Source organism: Chinchilla lanigera, unplaced genomic scaffold, assembly GCF_000276665.1.
Source record: "Chinchilla lanigera isolate Chin_1 unplaced genomic scaffold, ChiLan1.0 scaffold00022, whole genome shotgun sequence".
Lineage (NCBI taxonomy): Eukaryota > Metazoa > Chordata > Mammalia > Rodentia > Chinchillidae > Chinchilla > Chinchilla lanigera.
In genome coordinates, this window is record NW_004955423.1 from 19,082,719 (window position 1) to 19,103,870 (window position 21,152).

Genomic DNA, 21,152 nt, shown 5'->3' on the forward strand with positions numbered 1-21,152 from the left:
GGAGGAGGAGGAGGAGGAGGAGGAGGAGGAGGAAGGGGAGGAAAAGCAGGAGGGGGAGGGGGAGGAGAAAGGTAAGAGTCTTAAATCTTCAACTTGTTATGCATTGGTTCTCAGGTAGACAAATCCATTAATCTCCAAGGAACATAAAAATGATGACAAATATTGGGAAGGAATCTCAAGATGATGTCCTTTTGCTAAATTCTGGCATTTTAGTTGAAGTAGGCTTACTTTCATCTCAGCAGCACAATAGCCATATGAATCCATCTCATCAGCACAGTTCAACTCGCAAACCTTTTGTCCACTGTCAAGAGGTTCCCATAGCAAATCAGCAGCTTACATGGTGACTACATTTTTCATGTACGGGTTAACATTTCCTTCTACCATTTGCTATACTGACTATGAGACACACTGTTTCCAGCATTGCAAGAAAAGACACAACCTACTGACCTAGAAACCTATGTTAGATTCTGTTCAGTGAAGCGCTGAAACAAACAAAAAAAAGAAACATGTGACTTGGCCATGGCACACTATTTGTAAAGTGGCAGATCCACTGTCACCATTCACTAGAGAAGAAAAAAGAGCATGAGAGAGAAAGCAACGTGATTTGTTTCTGAAGGTCCCATTGCATGCCATCACCTGGGAGAGTGTGCTGGAAGCTTAGATGAGAAACCCAGCGCGTTCCGGGTGAGTCTCTGACAGGCACTGAGGCAGGTGCTTGGGGGAAGTCTGCTCAGTGAGCTGTGACATGCAAGCTCAAGCACCGGTCCTCACCCTCTCTGTTATGTGACTGTTTAGCTTCTTTCTCAGAGGTTGATGTATGGAGTTTGACATGCCACTATACAAATGTAACACTGCGCTAGCTGGAAAACGTGAGAAAATGATAGATTAAATCACAGTGGCCCAATTGTTTGGAGATCTTGAATCCCATGTCATAACAGGGCAAATGAAAGCTCATTAGAAGTGAATACCGCTGTCCTTCATGGGCTTCTGAGCAACTGCTACGAGGGTCCCTGGAGGCTCCAAGAAGTTTCGATATCCTGTGTACAAGTGTTCTCTGCTTACAGGACTAACACCGTATTGCTATACTCTAGTGTTTTATTTCCTGATAATTCCATCAACTCACCTCCAAATTAAAAAAAAAAAAACAACTAAACAATCTAAGTGTTGAAACTTAAGATACGTTCTCAAGAAGTCACACATAAAAGTAATTTAGAATGTTCAATTTAGTATATTCCCAATTTTATCCACCAACTAATCTAACAAGGAGAATAGCCCTTTGAACTAATTTTTATAACAGGGTGATGATAAAGGTTTCTATATCTGATAGTAGAAATATGATTTTCTCTGTAGACATGTGAGGAAAACATTTATAATCCAGTTTCTTCAGGTTCATATAGACCCGAAAAATCTAAGAGAAATTCAGCATAAAATTTGCAATTCACCCTCTTATTGAATGAAATTTTTTTTGAAATCTTATTCCAGTAGAGGGAAGAATTGTAAGCTCCATCAGTTCAGTGTCTTTCCTTCCCAGCATATTGGCTCCAGCTCCATGTTTGGTTCTGGGGACTGCTAAGAGTGGTACCCAATGGGGAGAGAGAAGGGTGTCATAGCCATGCTGTCATCTGTTAAAACACCATTCTTCTGGATCATTGATGTGCTACAGTGAACCTAAACACCAGCCCACTCCTTTTCTGCTTTTTCTTTACTTTTCCTTTCCTAATTCTTTAATCTTTCTTGACATGTGGGAAACGTTTATTGTTTCCAAATCACTGTGAGATCATGATGTAACTCGTGAAACGTAAGAATCTTTAATCCATGTGTGCAACATGATAGGAGCACAAATACTGGCCACCTCATTATCACAGAATCTAGCTGGAAACCTTCTGTACATTTCTCTATTTTCTGATATTCCTAGGAAGTAGCTGAGATTTCCTTGTCTAACTACTATACATGATTAGATTTTACCTGAGGTGAAAGATGTAAGATAGAATTAAACTTATTTCCACTTCCTAGCATCAATTATGATAAAACCACCTATGTAAAATGGAGCTTATAATACAAATTAAATTCCGCCCTAAAGAAGATAGAGTTATCTGTTTTGCTTACTAAGTTTATAGTACAAAGTTTATATTTGATACATTAAACTCTCCTTTTGATATAGTAAAAGCACATCCTCTAAAATTTTTTCAGAATTTGTGGGTTTTCTTTTTCCTCTGCTGGTGATTTCTTTAGATATGTGGAAATTTTTCAGTAGGATGAGATCCCAGTTGTTGATTCTTTGAAGTATTTCATGTGCAGTTTGGTTTTTGTTCATGAACGCTCTGCCTACCCCTATGTCTTCAAGATTTTTACCTACTTTCTCTTCCAATAGATTTAGTATTTTTGTTTTAATATTGAGATCTGTCATCCATTTTGACTTGAGTTGGGTGCATGCTGATAGAGTTGGGTCTATTTTCAGTCTTTGGAAGGTGACAAGCCAGTTTCTCCAGCACCATTTATTAAAGAGGCTATCGTTCTTCCAGTGAGCTTGTTTGGCCCTTTTATCAACTTTTAGGTGGCTGAGTGTGTTTGTGCTTGTGTCTGTTTCCCATTGATCCTCAGGTCTGTTTTTTAGCCAGTACCATGTTGATTTTATGACAGTAGCTTTATAGCATAACTTCAGGTCAGGGATTGTGATTCCACCTGACTTGTCTTTGTTGCCCTGGATTGCTTTTGGTATTCTGGATCTCTTCTAGTTCCAGATGAATTTAAGGAATATTTTCTGTAGATCTCTGAGGTAGGCTAATGGTAGTTCAATGGGAATTGCATTGAATCTGTACAACAATTTTGGCAGTATGGTCATTTTCACCATGTTGATTCTTTCTATCCATGAGCAAGGAATGCTTTTCCATTTATCAAAATCCTCTTCTATCTCTTCTTTCAGAGTACTGTAGTTTTCATTGAATAGATCTTTTACTTCTTTTATTAGATTGATTCCTAAATATTTTTCAATTTCTTGGATGCTATTGTGAAAGGTATGGTTTCCTTTATTTCTCTCTCAGTCTATTTGTTGTTTGTGAATAATAATGTTATTGATTTTTAGGTATTGACTTTGTATCCAGCTGCACTGCTGAATTTGTTGATTCATTCAAGGAGACTTCTTGTGTAGTGTTTAGGGTCTTCCATGTAAAGTATCATGTCATCTGCAAATAGTGATAATTTTACTTCTTCCTTTCCTATCTTTATTCCTTTTATTTCTTTCTCTTCTCTAATTGCTCTGTCTAATTCTTCCAGAACTGTGTTGAATAGGAGTGGTGACAGTGGACATCCTTGTCTTGTTCCTGATTTTAAAGTAAAAGCTTTCAGATTTTGTCCATTTAGTACAATGTTGGCTGGTGGTTTGTCATAGATGGCTTTGATCATATTAAAGTAAAGATCACCTATTCTTATTTTCTGTAGGGTTTTTATCATGAATTTTACCTGATTGTCTTCTATCTAGAACATATATAGAATTAAAAAACATTAGCCCCCTAAATTCAAAGACCCAATCCAAAAAAGAGCATCTGAGATGAATACATACTTCTCAGATAAAGAAATGCAAATGGCAAATAAATACATGAGAAAATGTTCAACATCATTAGTCCTTCCAAAAAAGCAAATTAAAACAACATTGAGATTTCATCTCACCCCAGTAAGAATGGCTATCACTAAGAAATCAGCCAATAACAAATGCTGGTTAGGGTATGGAGAAATACGAACTCTTCTTCACTGCCGGTGGAAATGCATACTGGTGAAACCACTTTGGAAATCAGTTTGGAGATTCCTCAGCAAACTAGGTCTAGAGGTCCCATTCAACCCAGCTAGTCCCCTTCTGTGTATTTTCCAAGAAGATCTGAAAGCATCATATCACAGCAGTATATGTGTACCCATATATAGCACTATATGTGTACCCATATATAGCAGCACAATTTGTAACTTCCAAGTTGTGGAAACAACCCAAATGTCCATCCACTGAGGAATGGCTAAAAAAATTGTGGTACTTTTATATAATGGGATATTACTCAGCTATAAAGAAAGATAAATTCAAAGCTTTTGCAGGCAAATGGTCACAACTAGAGACCATACTCATAAGTGAAATAAATCAGACCTCCATGTGTAAGCAAAACATTGTCTCACTAGTGTAAGAACCTGAAAGAGTAAATGAAAATTAGGAGGTATTACAAACATTGTGAAGTGAAAGGAAACTGCTTAAAAGTAAAGAGCATCTTGTGTGAGGGAAAAGGGAAAAGAAAGAAGGGGAAATTATATGTGTGTATATACAGGATAGCTAACATAGTTGTACTACTGACTCCTATCGCTTTACTGAAAGGAACAGTTAATGATTAATCACTTGATCAATCTTGCATGTCTCTTTGTTTTCCTGAGAAACCACTTTGAAGATATCAATATGGAATAAAACAACCATTGTTAATTTCCTACCACTGTGTAACTCTGTACTACTTGTATTGTTCTTAGGCTATTTTGTAAATGGATGTTTGATTATTAATATGTTTTCCTTCTTTTATTTTTAAAATAAATTTTAAAAAATAAATGAGGAAGCAATACAATAAAGAGAAAGATATGACTACAAAAAAGCATATCTTCTGGATATAACAACATGTCACCTTTCTTATTACTCTATATTATTTCTCACAACCAACAAGAGAAGAAGCTAACTTATACCTACTGTTATGCTCTACTTTTTTAACACAGAAGCTGTACACATCATTCTTTACTATATCAGAGTTACACTGCTAGTAATTGGTGGTGTTAGGATTTTAACAAAAGTCAAACTAACAGTGATGTCGGGGTTGGGGATTTAGCTCAGCGGCAAAGTGCCTGCCTGGCAAGTGCAAGGTCATGAGTTCGGTTCCTGGTACCGGCGAAAAAACCAAAAAAAAAAAAAACAAAAAACAAAAAAACAGTGATGTCTCTGTGATCAGTCTGTTTTAGATGTATGAGGCATTTACACTAGGAAGATGGATAGATGAGCAAATAGACAATTTACTTTAGATTTTTTTTTCTTTTTTTTTTTTTTTTTTTTTTCCTCCGGTACCGGAAATCGAACTCATGACCTTGAGCTTGCCAGGCAGGTGCTGTGCTGCTGAGCTAAATCCCCAGCCCCTTACTTTAGATTCATAAAAACATATCACATGGTCACTGTCCTTGAGGAGTACCATAGACAAAAATATATAATTCTTCTGTATGGAATCTTTGTTTCCCATTTGCTAACCCCATTTTGAAATCACTGGAACCAACACCGTTACCAAAAATAGTAATTTGATGCAGTAGTAGACCTTCATGTGAACATCTCAGTCTCTGCATATTCACATCCCATAGTTCCCCTTCACACATAATCAGGCAGGTTCTCAATATAATGCATTCAATGTGATACTGTTTTACTTCAAAGAGTAGTCTGCCTTTACAGACTCTTTCTTGGCCTTTCAGCATCTGCTGTTGGGAATATTCCTCCTGGAAACAACCATCAGGCCTTGAAAAACCCATGCACACCACTGCAGTTCAAGTTCAAGTGGAATGCCCATGCAAGAGACGGGAGAGCTGTGTTCCACTGGTGAGCTGTCCCTCATTATCCAGCCTAAACTGCACCCAACGCTTAGAGTACCAGCTGTCTGCATGCAAAGCAGTCAGTCAGCCGTCTCAGCCAGTGACAACAGATAGAAGGGTTTTCTTTTATGTCATAGGATTCACAATGGGAGAAGAGGAGGTTGCTATGTAGAGATAAAGAACCACTACAGTCAGAAAACCTGATCCTGCCTCTAACTTTCCACGTGGTTTTAGATAAACTATGAAGCCTGCATGATTTCACTATTTGACCTATAAAATAAAGAAATTAGTATTATTTCATTAAGAGTAGGAAGGCATGAGATATTCTTGAATAGATTTTTCGTAAAACTCTGTAACCTCCATGCTAAGCATATATTAAGTGTCACTTTTGCTTTGTTAACTACTATTTTTGTGTCATACACACAAAGATTAAATGACTCACCCAAGACCAATAGTCAGTCAGTAAGTGAACTTGAAATTAAGCTTAGCAGCTTCCGAGAGCAATACTCTTCTTACTTCTTTATGTGCCCAATAAAATTTTCTCTTTGTAACTAGATTTTTTGTTATATTATGCCACTGACACAATAAATATATTCATAGATAATAGGAAGTCATTTACTTTGTCAAGGAATAGAGAAGTATTCCATCTTAAAATGCATGACTTGTGGCACATTATATTGATGGTCATTGAATATAATTTTGTCTAAAAGTAAAGCAAAATATCTCTTTGTCAGTTCACAGCAATACTATTTGCTCACAATATTTTCATTTAAAGTTTTAGCCTTATTCTTGCATATTTAGATCCTGTTCTCATGAAACCCTTTGTACTCTGTAGTATTCATAAATACTTTTAGGTAGGCATAAGGGTTATTTCTTAGCTGGGAATTACATGGACCAATTATCATATGTAATGTTTAGAATGCCTAAATTTCAGACATTGTTGAAGAACATATATTCCTAATTTGAACATTACACAAAGTATACATGTATCAAAACATCACATGGGCCAAGTGTGGTGGCAAACACCTGTAATCGTAACAGCTTAGGAGGCTCAGTCAGGAGAGTCACAAGTTTGTGACCAAGTTGAGTAATTCAGTGACTTAGACTACATTTAGTGACTTAGTCTAAATTTAGTGACTGAGACTTTTGATATAAGAATCCTATGTCACAAGAAAAAGTATTTAAAAAGTGCTGGAGATGGAGCTTATCGTTAAAACCCTGGATTTCATCCACAGTACTGAAAAAAAAAAATCACAGTTTTTATAAATATGCATAATGTAGGGCATCAGTTAAAAATTGAAAAGAAATGATTGTGATAAAGTTTTATTTTTCAATGTAATTTGCTTATTTGGAATTAATAACATTTTAATATCCCAATAATTATTAAAATAAACAAATCAAGCATTAAACTAACTTATTTTGCTGAGTTTGCTAGAATGTAAAATTAAAAATATTTGGATTTATCAAAAAGCCAATAAGACAGTGAATACCAAACTGATCCGTAGCCTTCTTGTCATGTGCCTGATTCTCCACCTCTTTTCATGAAGTAAGCCTCAAATCCCTTTAGGGTGAAAATCTGAAGTTTATTTAACTCCGGGCATGCAATATATATGGAATTCCGCTTTCTTTCTCCTGTTAGTAGATTTTAACCTTTTGTGTTAATATGAGGGATAGCAAGATCTTTTTATATATGTAGATAGTCTTGATGCTTCTGTTTTGTTCACGAGCAAATTCATCTGTACCCATTATGTTGAAAGTACAGGATGTTATAGGGCTCAAAGGACAGCATTTTTCATTTTTAATCTGAATCTGTGGGCTTGCATTTCTTTGTGTCGTGCATTCTATGTCAGTGCAACCCAAGATTTGGTCATTTTTATATGTTAAAACTTACCCTGGTGACTTTCGTCAACCAAACTGCGAGTGTAGCTGTTATAGTAAAATCAAGCATGGTCTAAAACAGAACAACTTTAACGTTTGTTTTCTCATGTCCCTTAACTGGAGACTGCTTGAGTCTGAGAAGCCTGCAGTGGTGGAAGATAGGACTAGTAAACCTTGTATCTGTTTTCATAATTTGATATATCTTTCCTTCCCATTTTGCACCATCCGTGATTATTGTTTCTGACTGCTCTAGTTATACAATTGTAATAAAAGCAAAGAGATGAAATCAGAGGTTTAAAAGTGTATATGTGATCAGATGTTGGTTCACACTGTAAATAGTTGATTTTAAAAATGACTTTTTCTCTCTTGAAACGTTCCACGGATTTAAGAGTTTTACTCATCAGGAACATACAACTGAAATTCCTAAATGAGCTCAGTTTTCTCTGGCGTGTTGTTCAGGCCTCAGACCCGGCATTCTCCATTCAGGCCAGATCAACTGCACCAGAACATCACGGTCCCTCTTGCACGACCACTCCTGGCTGGTGCTCTAAGGGATGGACTCGTAGATCAGGGTTATATCTGCAGTGTGGTGCAACCTCTTTCCTCTGCCGCTACGCAGGACGTTTCAGCCCCTGGTGTCTATCTTCAGTCTTTTGCATTTAGAGCAATTACCATTAATTACAGCTAGTCCCCGCTTTCAGCGTTCCCTTCTAGAGATTTCAGACGACAAATGCCAGACTTTCATGTAGCTCTCTGCAGGTTCCTGGGAGCAGGTTTGAGATGGATGAAAGGACTCTATTTATGCTACACTGAATCTCACCACATCTCCCCCTGCGCCGCATGTTATAAGAGCACGGGAGTGCAGAGGGAACTGTTATCTGAGTGGTACTTTAGTCAGTCTCTTCACTCTCAACTTCTATAGGCCTTCCAGTCCACAGCTCCAGGGTCACATAACCATCTTTTTACTGCATCCTTTCTAGGTTCAGCAACAGTGACCTAACACATCACTTTGGATTGAGGGCATACCTGATACTCATTATGTCTGTACCTAGTGGGGATCAGCTAAAGCTGATGGATAGGTTCATAATGACATGTACCAGTGCCTGATCCGTTCCACAGTAACAACTCTGCTTTCTTTGGCCTTTGGGGTCTGACTAGAAGTTTGTTGCATCTTGGCTCCTCCAGTTCCTCAGCATGCAGGAGGCCTGAACAGCACTCTTCAAACTCCATAATCACCTGAGCTAGGCCCCTAATAATGTCTTTCCTATCTATCCATCAACCATCCATCTCACAGAGTCTCTGTCTTCCTAGAAAATTGTGACAAATTCAGATGCATTTGAAACATTTAACAAAAAGAACACAAATAATTCTGATTTTCCTTCCACTCACTTAAGAGAGGTAACACATTAAGCAGAGGTCTTGAAAATAAATATTAAGATTGGTGCTGCAATATACTGGAATATGTAAAGAAAGACATTGTTCATCAGATAGTAAACTTTGATAAGGTGTGAACAAACTAACTATTCACTAACATGGGAGCAATTTAATATATCAAGAGACATCCTTGCTCTTAAACACTATACTGACTTTGTCAGAGTTCAGGTCACAAAACAGGCTTAGACACATTACATTACAAAACTAATAAATTCATTACAAGAATTAAGCATGGTAAATATAATAAAAATCAGGCCATGATATCTGGAATTGGGGAATGAACAATCTGAGAAAGAGTTGTTAACCAAAGTATCTAAGGAACCTTGAAGTCTGCAGGGACATCTAAGAAACCAAGAATACATCAAGAAGGAGCTTAAATGGGACTCGTGTCACCTCTGGAAAAGAAGGCTTGTGGGAGTCCTTACTGTTACAGGCCTACAGCTAAGCATGTCTGCAAATATCCAGATGAATATGCATCCAACAAAGGCAATGAAGTATTAGTACCTTATTAAGAAAATGAAATCCTTATAATTTCATCAAAATGAGTGAGACTGAAGGACATTATGTTAAGTGAAATAATCCAGCCCAAAATGACACATATGTTTTCATATATGAAAAATAAAAGGAAGTCGAGCAGAATGTAGAATAGTGATTACTAGAAATTGGGAAAAGTGGGGGAAATAAATACAGGGAAGCTGGATAACAGATACAAAAGCATAGTTAGTGGAAGCATTTTCCATAAGAGAGAGGGGTGACTCTTTCTCACATTATCTATTATATATTTCATGAAGAGTTAGAGGAAAGGAGAGGAGCTGCAAGGATTCAAACACAAACACATGGAAAGGTAAGCAAAATGCTATCTTGGTACTTTCAGAACATGCTACATGCATGTGTTCAAATATCACCCTGAGCCCCATTCCTATGTATGACTAACACATTAAGAAGAAAATAAAACATTTAAAATTACTGCAGCTCCTGTGATTTGCAATAATATTATGGATGTTGTGAAAGGTCAGACCAAGTGAAATAAACCAAATTCAGACATGGAAATACAGCACTAGGCATTCTCTTCATTCATGGAAGTTATAAACCTTATAGAAAACTAAAAAGCAATGGGGGTCACTAGGAACGTGGTAGAGTAAGGAGTCAAGGGGTATAAAAATGTTCGGTAGGTGAATGGAAGTATACAGTGGAGGAATTACTTCAGTTGTGTAACACAGTGGGATAGCTACTAGTGAAAACAATAATGCATTTCAAAATGACAAGAAGAGTACAAAATTCTTGATGCATAAAAATGATTAGTGGGTGAAATGTTGGAAATGCATATCACCCTGATTTGATTATTACATATGGATGGATTTACCTTAATGTAGCCCATAAGGATATATAAATAGTAGATATCAATTTAAAAATTTTTTTGTCTAATCGAGACATGTGGTCCAAGAAAGTTTTCTGTGATGCAATGACTATTAAAGTCGATATCGAGGAATGAATAGGATTTATCAGGAGCATTTATAAGAGTATATGAGTATGTATCAGGGTGCATGAAAGACGGGGTGTACAACAAATGGTACAATGTGCTTAACAAAGAACAAATGTTTTAGTTAATGCTTGCAGACACACTGTAGCAGATGCTGTAGTGTCCTACTTTTGTATCTGGGACTTCCACTCAAAGGCTTCTAGGATACAAGAGCTTGTTTATCCTGAGGCCATATTATTACTTTTGTGAACCTCAGACTAGGTGGTCTTAGTAGATCACTTCTTCCATAAAAAGAAGGGTCAACCATTACATTTTATGACTAGGTTGCTCTAAGGACATGTAAAATCCATACTGGAGTCTAAAACTTAAATATGTTAGTTTGTGACCTAAATATTTTTGAAACTTTATTTATACTTGTGCAGCCACTTTTTATAATGGAGTATAGAACTTAATGAAGACAAATAATTATGCAGCTAATTTGATCAATTTGGATATTGTATTGTTTTCTGTTTCAAAAAAGAAATTTGCTATATTTCAACTTTATGGATAATACATTTACATTGAAGTAGTTAGCTGAATAAGATAATGATAAACCCTCAGTTTGAAACACTCCTTAGCAAATTATTGTTTTATTTTTCAGGTGAAATTCAATACTGTAATGTAGCTTTTAAGTAAATGGTAAACCAAGAATAAATGTCTGTGACAAATTAATTACATATCTTTAATAGATAAGATCTGTTATATCAATAACACTCATATATAATAAAGACAACAACAAAAACAATCTGAAGAAATGAGCAAGGGTAAGTCATTTCTAAAGATAAAATATATATTGTCAATAAACATGGCATAAACATAAATCTCAGCAAGGAAATGTATTATATTTTAAAACAATAATGAAGACATATTTTTCTTCAATCAAAAGGCATACACATATATCTCGTACACATGAAAGGCAAGGCGCAAAATAGTTCCACTGTCTAGAAGAATGTGCTTATGCTACTGTGCTTCTAGTTTTGACTTCCTGAAAGTAATCTGACAATGGTGCATCAAAAGTTAAGAGTACTTACCTTTTGGAATGTTAAGATTTCTAAGCAAATAAGTTAAACAATTAAAGATTATTAGAGCATTCAGGTTGTATCATAGGTTTTACACTTATAGGTTTTATAAATAATATAGAGATATTTTAAAGTATGCATGAGGATATACACAGGCTATACACAAATATCAGACTATTTTATACAAGATACTTTACCATGGCCATATTTTTATATCCTCAAGGGCTCCTGGAGCCAACATCCCAGAGATACCAAGAACTGACTGTAGCATAGTCTTAGTTTTTCTTTTAGAACAAATAAAAATGCTAGTGTTGTCTAAAGGCACCCCTAATAGAACAAAGTCATTTCAGCATTTTAACTTTCCTATAGTCATAGCTTGAACAATCTTTTAGAGACGCTCAGGACAAATACTCTCTGATTGTGATACAGCAAAAACTGAATGTGTGTGTCTTCCAAAGTCCACTTATGGAAATTTAATTCCCAATGCAAAAGTGTGAAGTAGAGTCATTAGGTAATAGTTAGGATAAGAGCTCTGTGGTGGCAGTGTCTTTATAACAGAGATATGTGGGAATATAAGTCTTTTCTACCATGGGAGAATGATTTGAGGAAAGCTGTCTGGGAGAAATGGGCTCTCAACAAAAAGAGAATTTGCCAAACTTCATAGTTTCCAGAACGATGATGAATAAATTTCCATTATTTTTAAATTATCCTGTCTTAGGACCAAGCATATAGCTCAGTGGCACAAGCTCCTGCCTGGCAAGTGCAAGGTCCTAAGTTCAATTCCTGGTACCAAAAATAATTTATCCTGTTGAATGAATTTTTATAGCAATAGGAACAGAGTAAGATAAAACCTTATCTGAATTTCTATCTGGAAGCTCTTATCTTTTTCAAAACAACAATAGTACTAAATGTGGAAAATTCTTCTGAGATATATAGACTTTTCCCCCTTTCATTGAATGTATAGTCAACTATTTCACCAGAGGGTAAAGATTTTGAAATGTAGAACAATACTAAATTTTAATATTCAATCTTTTGCTGCAATGTACACTTCACAAATATTGCATTAACACATGCAAAAAATGTATAAAATTGAAATGTGTATGGGAGAGAGAGAGACAGAGAGACAGAGACAGAGAACAATAGAGAAAGGCAATAATTTTAACCCATTTCAGGAACAGTAGCTTTTAACAGATTCCTAACAAGGCACAGTTTTTAATAGAGCAGCAACAATGGAATAATACTTTTTTCTTTGATATTTGTAGCTCTGAATATTGTTTTACTTTCTTCTTATAGATTTTGGGAGTTTTTCTTTTTAGCAATCCAGTCTTTTATTCTGGACACTGAGGATTTACTAACAGTCTGAACTAGGGGGTTCACTATGCAAAAAATGTAGTATTATTAGAACACACTCAAAGTATTATAGATGAAACATCCTAAGTGTTTTTTAACCCTAATTTCATTATGGTATTTTTCAAAAGACTTCAATTTCAAGAGTAATATAGAAAAATAGAGAAGGTGATATTTAAGCAATTATTGACGGTGTGGAATTTTTAATGAGGTGACTGAAAGTAGGACATATGTTCCAGACAAAGCTGATGCTGCATGCAGAATATTGAAATGAAAGGAACCCTGGGGTGCTCACCAGAAAAGTCTAATCAGTTCAATTTGACAAGAATTAACACACAATGCAAGTAGAGACAGTGTTGAATCTGGAGAGCAATAGATGGCTCAAGTCATAAAGGCTATTGTCTTGGTTACTTTTCTCTCTTTGCTAAGACAAAATACCCGACGCCCAAAATTAAGGAAGGAAAGGTTTATTTAGCTCACAGTTTGTAGAGGTTTCTGTCTATAAACAGCTGGCTCCAAGGTAGGGTGACAAGGTACAGGGGCAACACTTTAAGGCAGCAGAAGACAGCAAAAGCAGCAAGAACAAAAAGGGGAGGGGAAACAACCTTCTTTCCCTCCCTTATATTGTAAGCAGATTACCTGCCCTAGGGTGGGTGCAGCACTCACACCATCCCCATGCCTCCTCCTGCACGGGCACAGGATGAATACAAAGTGAGGACCCTGGCCCTCTGCTGAGTCCACACAGTTAGCCTTCTAAACTTCTCACATTGACACAATGAACAACAACCTAGAGTGGTAACGGAGTGTCCTTTTCACATCAGGATACAGAACTACTGAATCACTTAGTTAAGCTTCTAGACTCCACAAACTGACAAAATGTATCAGCTGTAACACCAATCTGTAGTAGATTAATACATCTGGGATTTATTTTGCTAGTAGTACAGAGGCAGCTAGAGTTTTATATCATTCAGTGTCACTCTGCTATAGTGATGACATCAAATGAGGAGCTAGAGCAAAAATACTGATATGGATACAGAAGTTACTGAAACCATTAAGGTACTGTGATAGAAAACTACTGTGATCATGTGTCAGAACAGCAGGTAGCAAAATTGACTGAAAGGTTCGATGGTGTGGTAACATGGAAAGGGAAAGCATGCTTTCAAAAGATACCATATGCCTTAACAGGTGAGGATTTTCCAACCTGTGCGCAATGCTGTAGGAATATCACCGAGGAAAAACAAATGTTCACAGATCTGAGTCAAATTGTTGGCAGAAGGAACCCCCTAGTCAAAGCTTGAAAGGGCCCAAAACAAGTGATGATGAAAGGTCTGGGGACCGGGAGATGAGATTTCTAATGATTTGCAAATTAAGATTGGAAACATTAAGGCTTATTTGTTTGTGGAGAGCGGGTAAAGGGAGAAGTCGAAAGCATCTCTAGCTTTAGATTTAGTTTCAATGATGGGGAGGCCATTATGAGTCCACATTTGTTTGGAATTGTAAATTAATCTCTTATTACCTACACCCCTAATAGACATTGTTTAACCTGTTAAAACTTAAGGTTTTTTCATTAAACAACGGAAATAACATTGCCTTTTAATAGGGCTATGTGTAGCAAATAACACAACATATCTATAAAACACCTAGTTCAGTTCCATAAACAGAGTAAGGTACAATAATCAGTAGTTACTATTGATTTTTCTACCCTTCAATTTCCTCAGCCCATAGAGAGATAAAGAGTGTGGTTAAGTGGATAATAATATAGTTTTTGAGTTAGACAAAAGGTACTCAAATCGGGCTCCACTATGTGCTATTTGATAATGACAAGTTAGTTATTCCTTCTACATTAAAAAAAAACACTGTGTAACATGAACATATAAATACCAACATTTAAATTCTGTTTTAAAGATTAAATGGGGTAAAATATTTAAATGCTATTGCCTAGTACATGGTATACTGTATCTACTTTCCATAAATAAATAATTTTTCTTAGAATGTTCCAGGAGGACAGTTTCAGGAAATTCCTAAAACAGATCACAATTCTTCGCTTTGATGTCTATGTTATTTGCTGCAGCTGTTTATTGAGTAGACACATTTCCTTAAGAACTGCAGAAAATTCCAAGTACCAATAAGCAGGACCATTGTGAATCCACACTCATAATCGAAGCATTATACTGGAGTTAATATTTTGCAAAACTGAGAGCAAATAACTTTTTGTTTTGTTTTGTTTTTGGTTTTTTTTTCCGGTACCGGGAACCGAACTCACGACCTTGCGCTTGCCAGGCAAGCACTTTGCCACTGAGCTAAATCCCCAGCCCCAGCAAATAACTTTTTAATGATGTTCCTTCTTTTGTTTAAAGGATGACACGCCAGTGTGGAACAGGTATACTAGCATCATAGCATGCCATTTGTATTACAAAAATATACTTTGATTTAAGTTCTGAATAACACTTAAGTTTTTGGAAAGTTTGATTAGCTGAAACAAGCCTGCATGATATGGAGCACGGCAGGGATGTGTAAGTCTTTTCAGGATATGTTGTTTTAAAACTTGTGGGAAAAACTGGCAAATCTTATCCATCTGTTCACATGAGTACTTCAGTATTAATGGGCTGGGCATTTGGGAGATTTATTTAATTAGTCTTCATGGCTGGTGCATCAGGTAACAACAATTATCTTTACTCTTATCACAGCAGTGCTGCTGCTTAAAATGAGCTCAATTTGTGTTCAGAATCTGATTTTAACTGACATTGGTACCCTGGCAATTTACACAGTATCGTAATGTTGCCACTCACAGGGAAGCCAGCACATCAATAAGTGAAAATCATAAATAGTCTCTGTTAGACCTGACTGGACCAACAAATATTGCAGACAATCTCTGTCCTAGAGTCATTTCTCTAGGATTGGATTTAGGCTGACTGGTTATTGTCAATGGAAGTCACACAGTGACAACATTGAGAGCGTTGGGATATGTTATGGAGCCTAGACATCGTTACACTTTCCTAGAGATGCGATATGGATAAAATACTGTAAATTTTTGTAACATGAAGATACGAAGATATCCACTACCGCAGGCCATCAACCATTAACCAAACTGTGTGTGGCAGACACTAAATGATCAATAAGTATTTGTTGAATTGTCAAATAAAATTATATATATTACATATGTCTTCCTTGCACAGTGCTCATAAGTGAGATCACCATTATATGAATGTAGTTTCTTTTTGTTCGTTTTTGGTATGTAATAAAATACAGATGATCCATTTCTAAATTAGTAAATGAATATTCTGGAAAGGAGCTGAAAATGCAAGTAGTTCTTTCTCCAAAGTATTTATCTAACCCTTTGCATTGTAAATTGTAATATGTATTGTTTTCTTTGAGTTTTGAAATAAGTTTAGTGACTGTTCATGTCACAAGAGAAAGAAGGTTAGCATGTATTGGATGTCCACTTGATTGACACATTCTGCATTGGGCATTTTATGTGCTTTTTCACTTAAATTTATTATTTTGAGGTAGTTACGCTATTTTAGTGTTACACTATTTCAGTATTCCACTATTTTATAGTACTAAATATTACATTATTTTATAGTATTAAAGATTGCACTAATTTATGAATTAAAAAGTCTAATTCTGTGAATTGCTATCTATTCCTATGTTACACAGATATTCAATTCATTTAGGAAGAACTTAGAGCAAAAATTGAGAGTGATTCAATATCTGTATACCACCCTGTCTTGACATCTCATGATGAAAAAATTACTGTAAAATGTAATATTTTTACATATTCACAATTTTATACTTTGCAATAGTTTGGAGGGTATGATAAAATTGAGAAATACATATAGATTTGTTTTACATAGTTCTGATGCTGCACATGCATAGATTCTTCTATCATCCACATCTTCCACCAGGATGATACATTTGTTGGAAGTGATGAACTTACCCTGACACATTGTGATCTTCCCAAGTCTATAGTTTACATTAGGTTCATGCTTAGTGTATTATTCATCCCTCCTTTTGCTGAGATGCAATACCCATATCTATAATTTGAAGGAGAAGAGGTGTAATTTATATTAAGGTTTCAGGGGATTTGGTCCATGGTTACCTGCCTCCAAGGCAAGACTATCACGGTAAAGGGCACAGTGGAGCAAAGTTGCTTAGTCAGTGGCAGCTGGCAAGCAGAGCAAGGAAATAACATCAGAGAGGAACAGAACAGGGACCTTCTGCAGAACCCAAAGTCATGCCCCATGGGTCACCCAGACACACCTAGAATGGGCTTTATTAATGCCCTGGATCTATTTTAAGATAATAAAAAATGACATGACTAAGGTTAATTTTCACATTTAGTTTTGCATATTATATGGATTTAAGCAAATGTATAATGCTCTGGATCATATTTCATCAATTTGAATTGTAAACTGTCATTTATTATCAGTGAACTCTTAGGTAAGATCTAAAGAGAGAGAAAAATAGACCTCTAGAAGAATGAATGATATAGAAAATACACTCAGAAACCATTTCATAAACTTACTTTGGGCTAAATGTGTTTGCTTACCACAATTTCCTCACTAGATTTCTCATGCTAAACCTCAAAGTTGAATGAAGAACCTGTGAGTTTATAGCTTGACTATTATGAATAGTTTTGATAGTTTATTTCATGTGGCTTTGCCATAGTGCCCAGATACTTAGGCAAACCTCACTCTAGATATCATTGTGGAAGTGCTATAGAAAGTTATTAACATTTAAATGTACAGGCTTCGAGTAAAGTTTTCTGGGCAAGATTTCCTTCTATTATATGAGTGGGCTTCATGTAAAGAGATGAGGGCCGGGGATATAGCTCAGCAGCACAAACACCTGCCTGGCAAGCGCAAGGTCCTGAGTTTGATTCCTGGTACAAAGAAAAAAAAGAAAAGAAAAAAAAAAGTGAAATTTTTAAGAGAAACTGACTGAAGTCTCCCTAGGAAAAATGAATTCCGCCTCCAGAGTGTCTTGCATTGCACGCTGTAACATTAATGCTTCCTTCCCTCTCATATCTACCAGTTTCCCTTACAGATTTTGTACTGACCAATTTCTAGCGATGAGCCGATTTCTTAATATAAACCCCTACATGTGCGTATTTATGCATTCTACTTGTTCTGTCTCCCAGGGCATGCTGAGCAATATGTCAGTTTTGTGACTGTGGGAAGGATTTTAAACTTCTATGATTTAGTTTATTTATACAATAAATGGATAATAATTGAGAAACTTATTGGGGTAAAGAAGTTGAGATTCAATAGGTTTGTATATATTTAACATTTCTCCACAAAAGAAAGGAAAAAATTAATAGATATAGATGACATATAGATACATAGATACATGGATACATAGATGCATAGATATATTGCTATATAAATATTTTTACCATTATTTCTAAGCATTTTCATCTATATTTTGTGTTCTAATTTATCTGCTCAGCAAATTCCTTCACAGAAATGCTACCACAGGGGAAAGGAGCAATTATCTTTGTTAAGGATATGGGTCAAACAATATAGGTCTTTTATGCTAAACATAACCCTATGAATATTTTCCATTTACCAATTCATAGAAGTACACATCTTTTTCATTCTTCTGCCTGAGAACGTCTAAGATAAAATTAAACTCAGAGTCAGGCAGGATGTTGGATTCTTGCAAATCAAAAGCATTTTGTTTTTTGCTTGGCTGTACACAGGATCTACAGTCAGAGTAACATGAAGATTAAAACTGGATGCATATAATACTTTGATATTCACGTGGAAACTGCCATAAACACTGAAGAACTTTGAAGTGCAGTAACCATGTGAGTACTTAGTGAGGAGCACATGTTCCTTGAGTTAGAACTAGGACACCTTCAAAAAGTCCATTAAAGATCAAGAATGAAAAAAATTGAGGGTTGCAGATAGCCTCGGATGAATTACAGTATCTACTCATTTTAAAATAGAAAAATTGATTTTATCAAAGCCAGGTTCCTTACTACACACAGGCCTAATCATACAACTTCTAAACTACTCTAGCGGTGTTCTGATTTTCCAAACACCAAGTCTTTTTCAGGTAAGATCATTTAAAATACTGCTAAGAGTAATCTTCTGCCTGAAAACAAAAAAGCAAAAGAGAGAGGAAAACCAGGAAAATTCGATGTGATTACATCATTCACATTCTTCTGTTTTGAGAAATCTTTCTGCTCTGGGTTTCTCTATGCTTGTTGTGATAGCTAGTACCCTCCAAATCCCATGCAACTCTGCGTCTCATTCCCTGACATTCTCTTGAGTGTCCACTCTGAATTTGTGCAGAATAACCTAACACTTTTCACTGATGGGCATTATTCTCTGGATAGTCTATTACTTTTTGTGACTTAGTCTTTTTATATATTTTCTTTCTCATTTTCAAATACTCTTCTTTGTCTGCAAAGCGATCACTAAATTTCCAATTTTTAGTACATGAACAGTATGTAAAAGAGTATTGCATTAGCAAGGATGGATAAATTACTACAACAAAGAGCCTCAAAATGGCAGTAGACACATATAATAGAGAAGATCTATTTCACATCATTGGGTAGCCAGCAGGTTGCCATATGCAGATCTGCTCAGGGACTCTAAAACCTCTAAGTCCCCCACTGAATTCTTTATATTCAATCAAGTGTTGAGAGAAGAAAGAACTTCAGAGAGACTTGGGAGCGATACCATTTCTGCTTCCACTGGTGAGAGGTTGTCACCTGGGCTCACCTGGACATCAAGGCCTAAGACAGCAGCTTGTATGGAAAATCGAGGGCCAAAGCATAGGGCAGCTGGCAAAGCTTGACAGAACTTCTGCCAAACAAATTAAATGTCACCCTTGTCTCAGTGACTTTTCTCTCATTGCTGAGGCAAAATACCCAATGCCCAACATTAAGGAAGGAAAGGTTATTAGCTCACAGTTTGTAGAGATTTCAGTCCATAATCAGTGGGCTCCAAAGCAGGGTGGTATGGCAGGGGGGCAACAGTTCATGGTGGCAGAAGACAGAAAAAAAAACAAGAGCAAAAAGTGGGGAAGCAAGCCTCCTTTCCTCCCTTACACTGTAAGCAAGCTACCTGCCCTTGGATAGGTCCTCTACACCCCAGGATGTAGAACTGCTGGGTCACTTAGTTAAGCTTCTACACTTCTTAAATTGACACAATGTGTCAACCATGACACCCCCCTCAGTGTCATCCTCCAATGTATCTCTCCAGTGGAAATATTTACTCTTTCCTTAATGTCAGATTTCAATCCTGTTTTGCCACACAGCCTTCTTAAATGCAACTTGTTTACTTGTCTGCTTCCTTGAGATGACTGAATTCTTAGAGATGAGAAGTTGTGTTTCATTTATCTTTTCATCTCCAGCAATTATTATCATATTTGACATATGGTAGGTGTATAATAAATAGTTGTGGGTAAGTGACTTCAAAATGAATGTCATTTAATTATATCTCAAATAATTACAGAGAATCCCTCTGACTACTATTAAAATTATTAAACAAAGTGAAAAACAAGTTTCGTGACTTAAAATTTCAGAAAGGAGGCAGGTTCCATTATCAAAGTAGAAGAAAGAGAGGGAGATTGGGCTATAGTGAGACTTTGTTATGGGAAATGAAGTGTTTGTAAAATATCTTTTTTTCTTTTACGTTGTGTACACTTTCTGGAAGTCAGGAGCTGACACTGAGTAACAGAAGAAAACAGATCTTCTTTGATTGTAGAAATTGTAGAGGCCAGCTCTCTGATGAAGATAAATAAAAACCATTTTTCAGAACCAGCCAAAAATAATTCTCAAAGTAGTATTTCATTAGAGACTTTTAATCAGGGGCCATGAATCAGGAACATACTTTTTATCCAGTAGCCGCTGTAGTCAACATCTATAATATTGAAAAGAAACCAAATAGAGTTTGTATGTTTAATCTGAAGACATATTCATTGCATATTATCCATTATAAAATATGTTTCTGTATAAAAGTTTGCTTTCACATAAAGAATATACCTGTAAAATAGCAGAGTAGTGTTTTTTTTTTTAATCCTACGGACTACAAAACTGAAATTAAACTTTGGAAGTAATAAATCTGAAGCCTCTGGAACGAATCTTTGTTTTTTTGTTTTTTTTTTTGTTTTAGTTTTGTTTTTCTCCAGTACCGGGAACCAAACTCACGACCTTGCGCTTGCCAGGCAGGCGCTTTGCCGCTGAGCTAAATCCCCATCCCCAAATCCTTCTTTTCTTCTTCCACTTTGGATGCCTACTCTCAGTCCTTGGCTTTCTTTTACGTGCATCTGCACCATGCCAGTGTCTATCTCTATCCCCACACGGTATTTTAACTGTTTGCCACTGTCTGTTTTTAAACTTCTCTCTTATTTTCAAAACA

The 21,152-nt window shown here is 36.2% G+C and overlaps 1 long non-coding RNA gene across 1 annotated transcript in view; it reads left to right on the forward strand.

The window, feature by feature from the left end:
- Window positions 1-21,152, forward strand: part of LOC106148524 — a 67,224-nt gene that overhangs the window by 12,727 nt on the left and 33,345 nt on the right. Inside the window, exon 2 of the long non-coding RNA XR_001234055.1 lies at window positions 5,467-5,590. This is a non-coding gene — a long non-coding RNA (uncharacterized LOC106148524). The remainder of the gene's footprint in view (window positions 1-5,466; window positions 5,591-21,152) is intronic.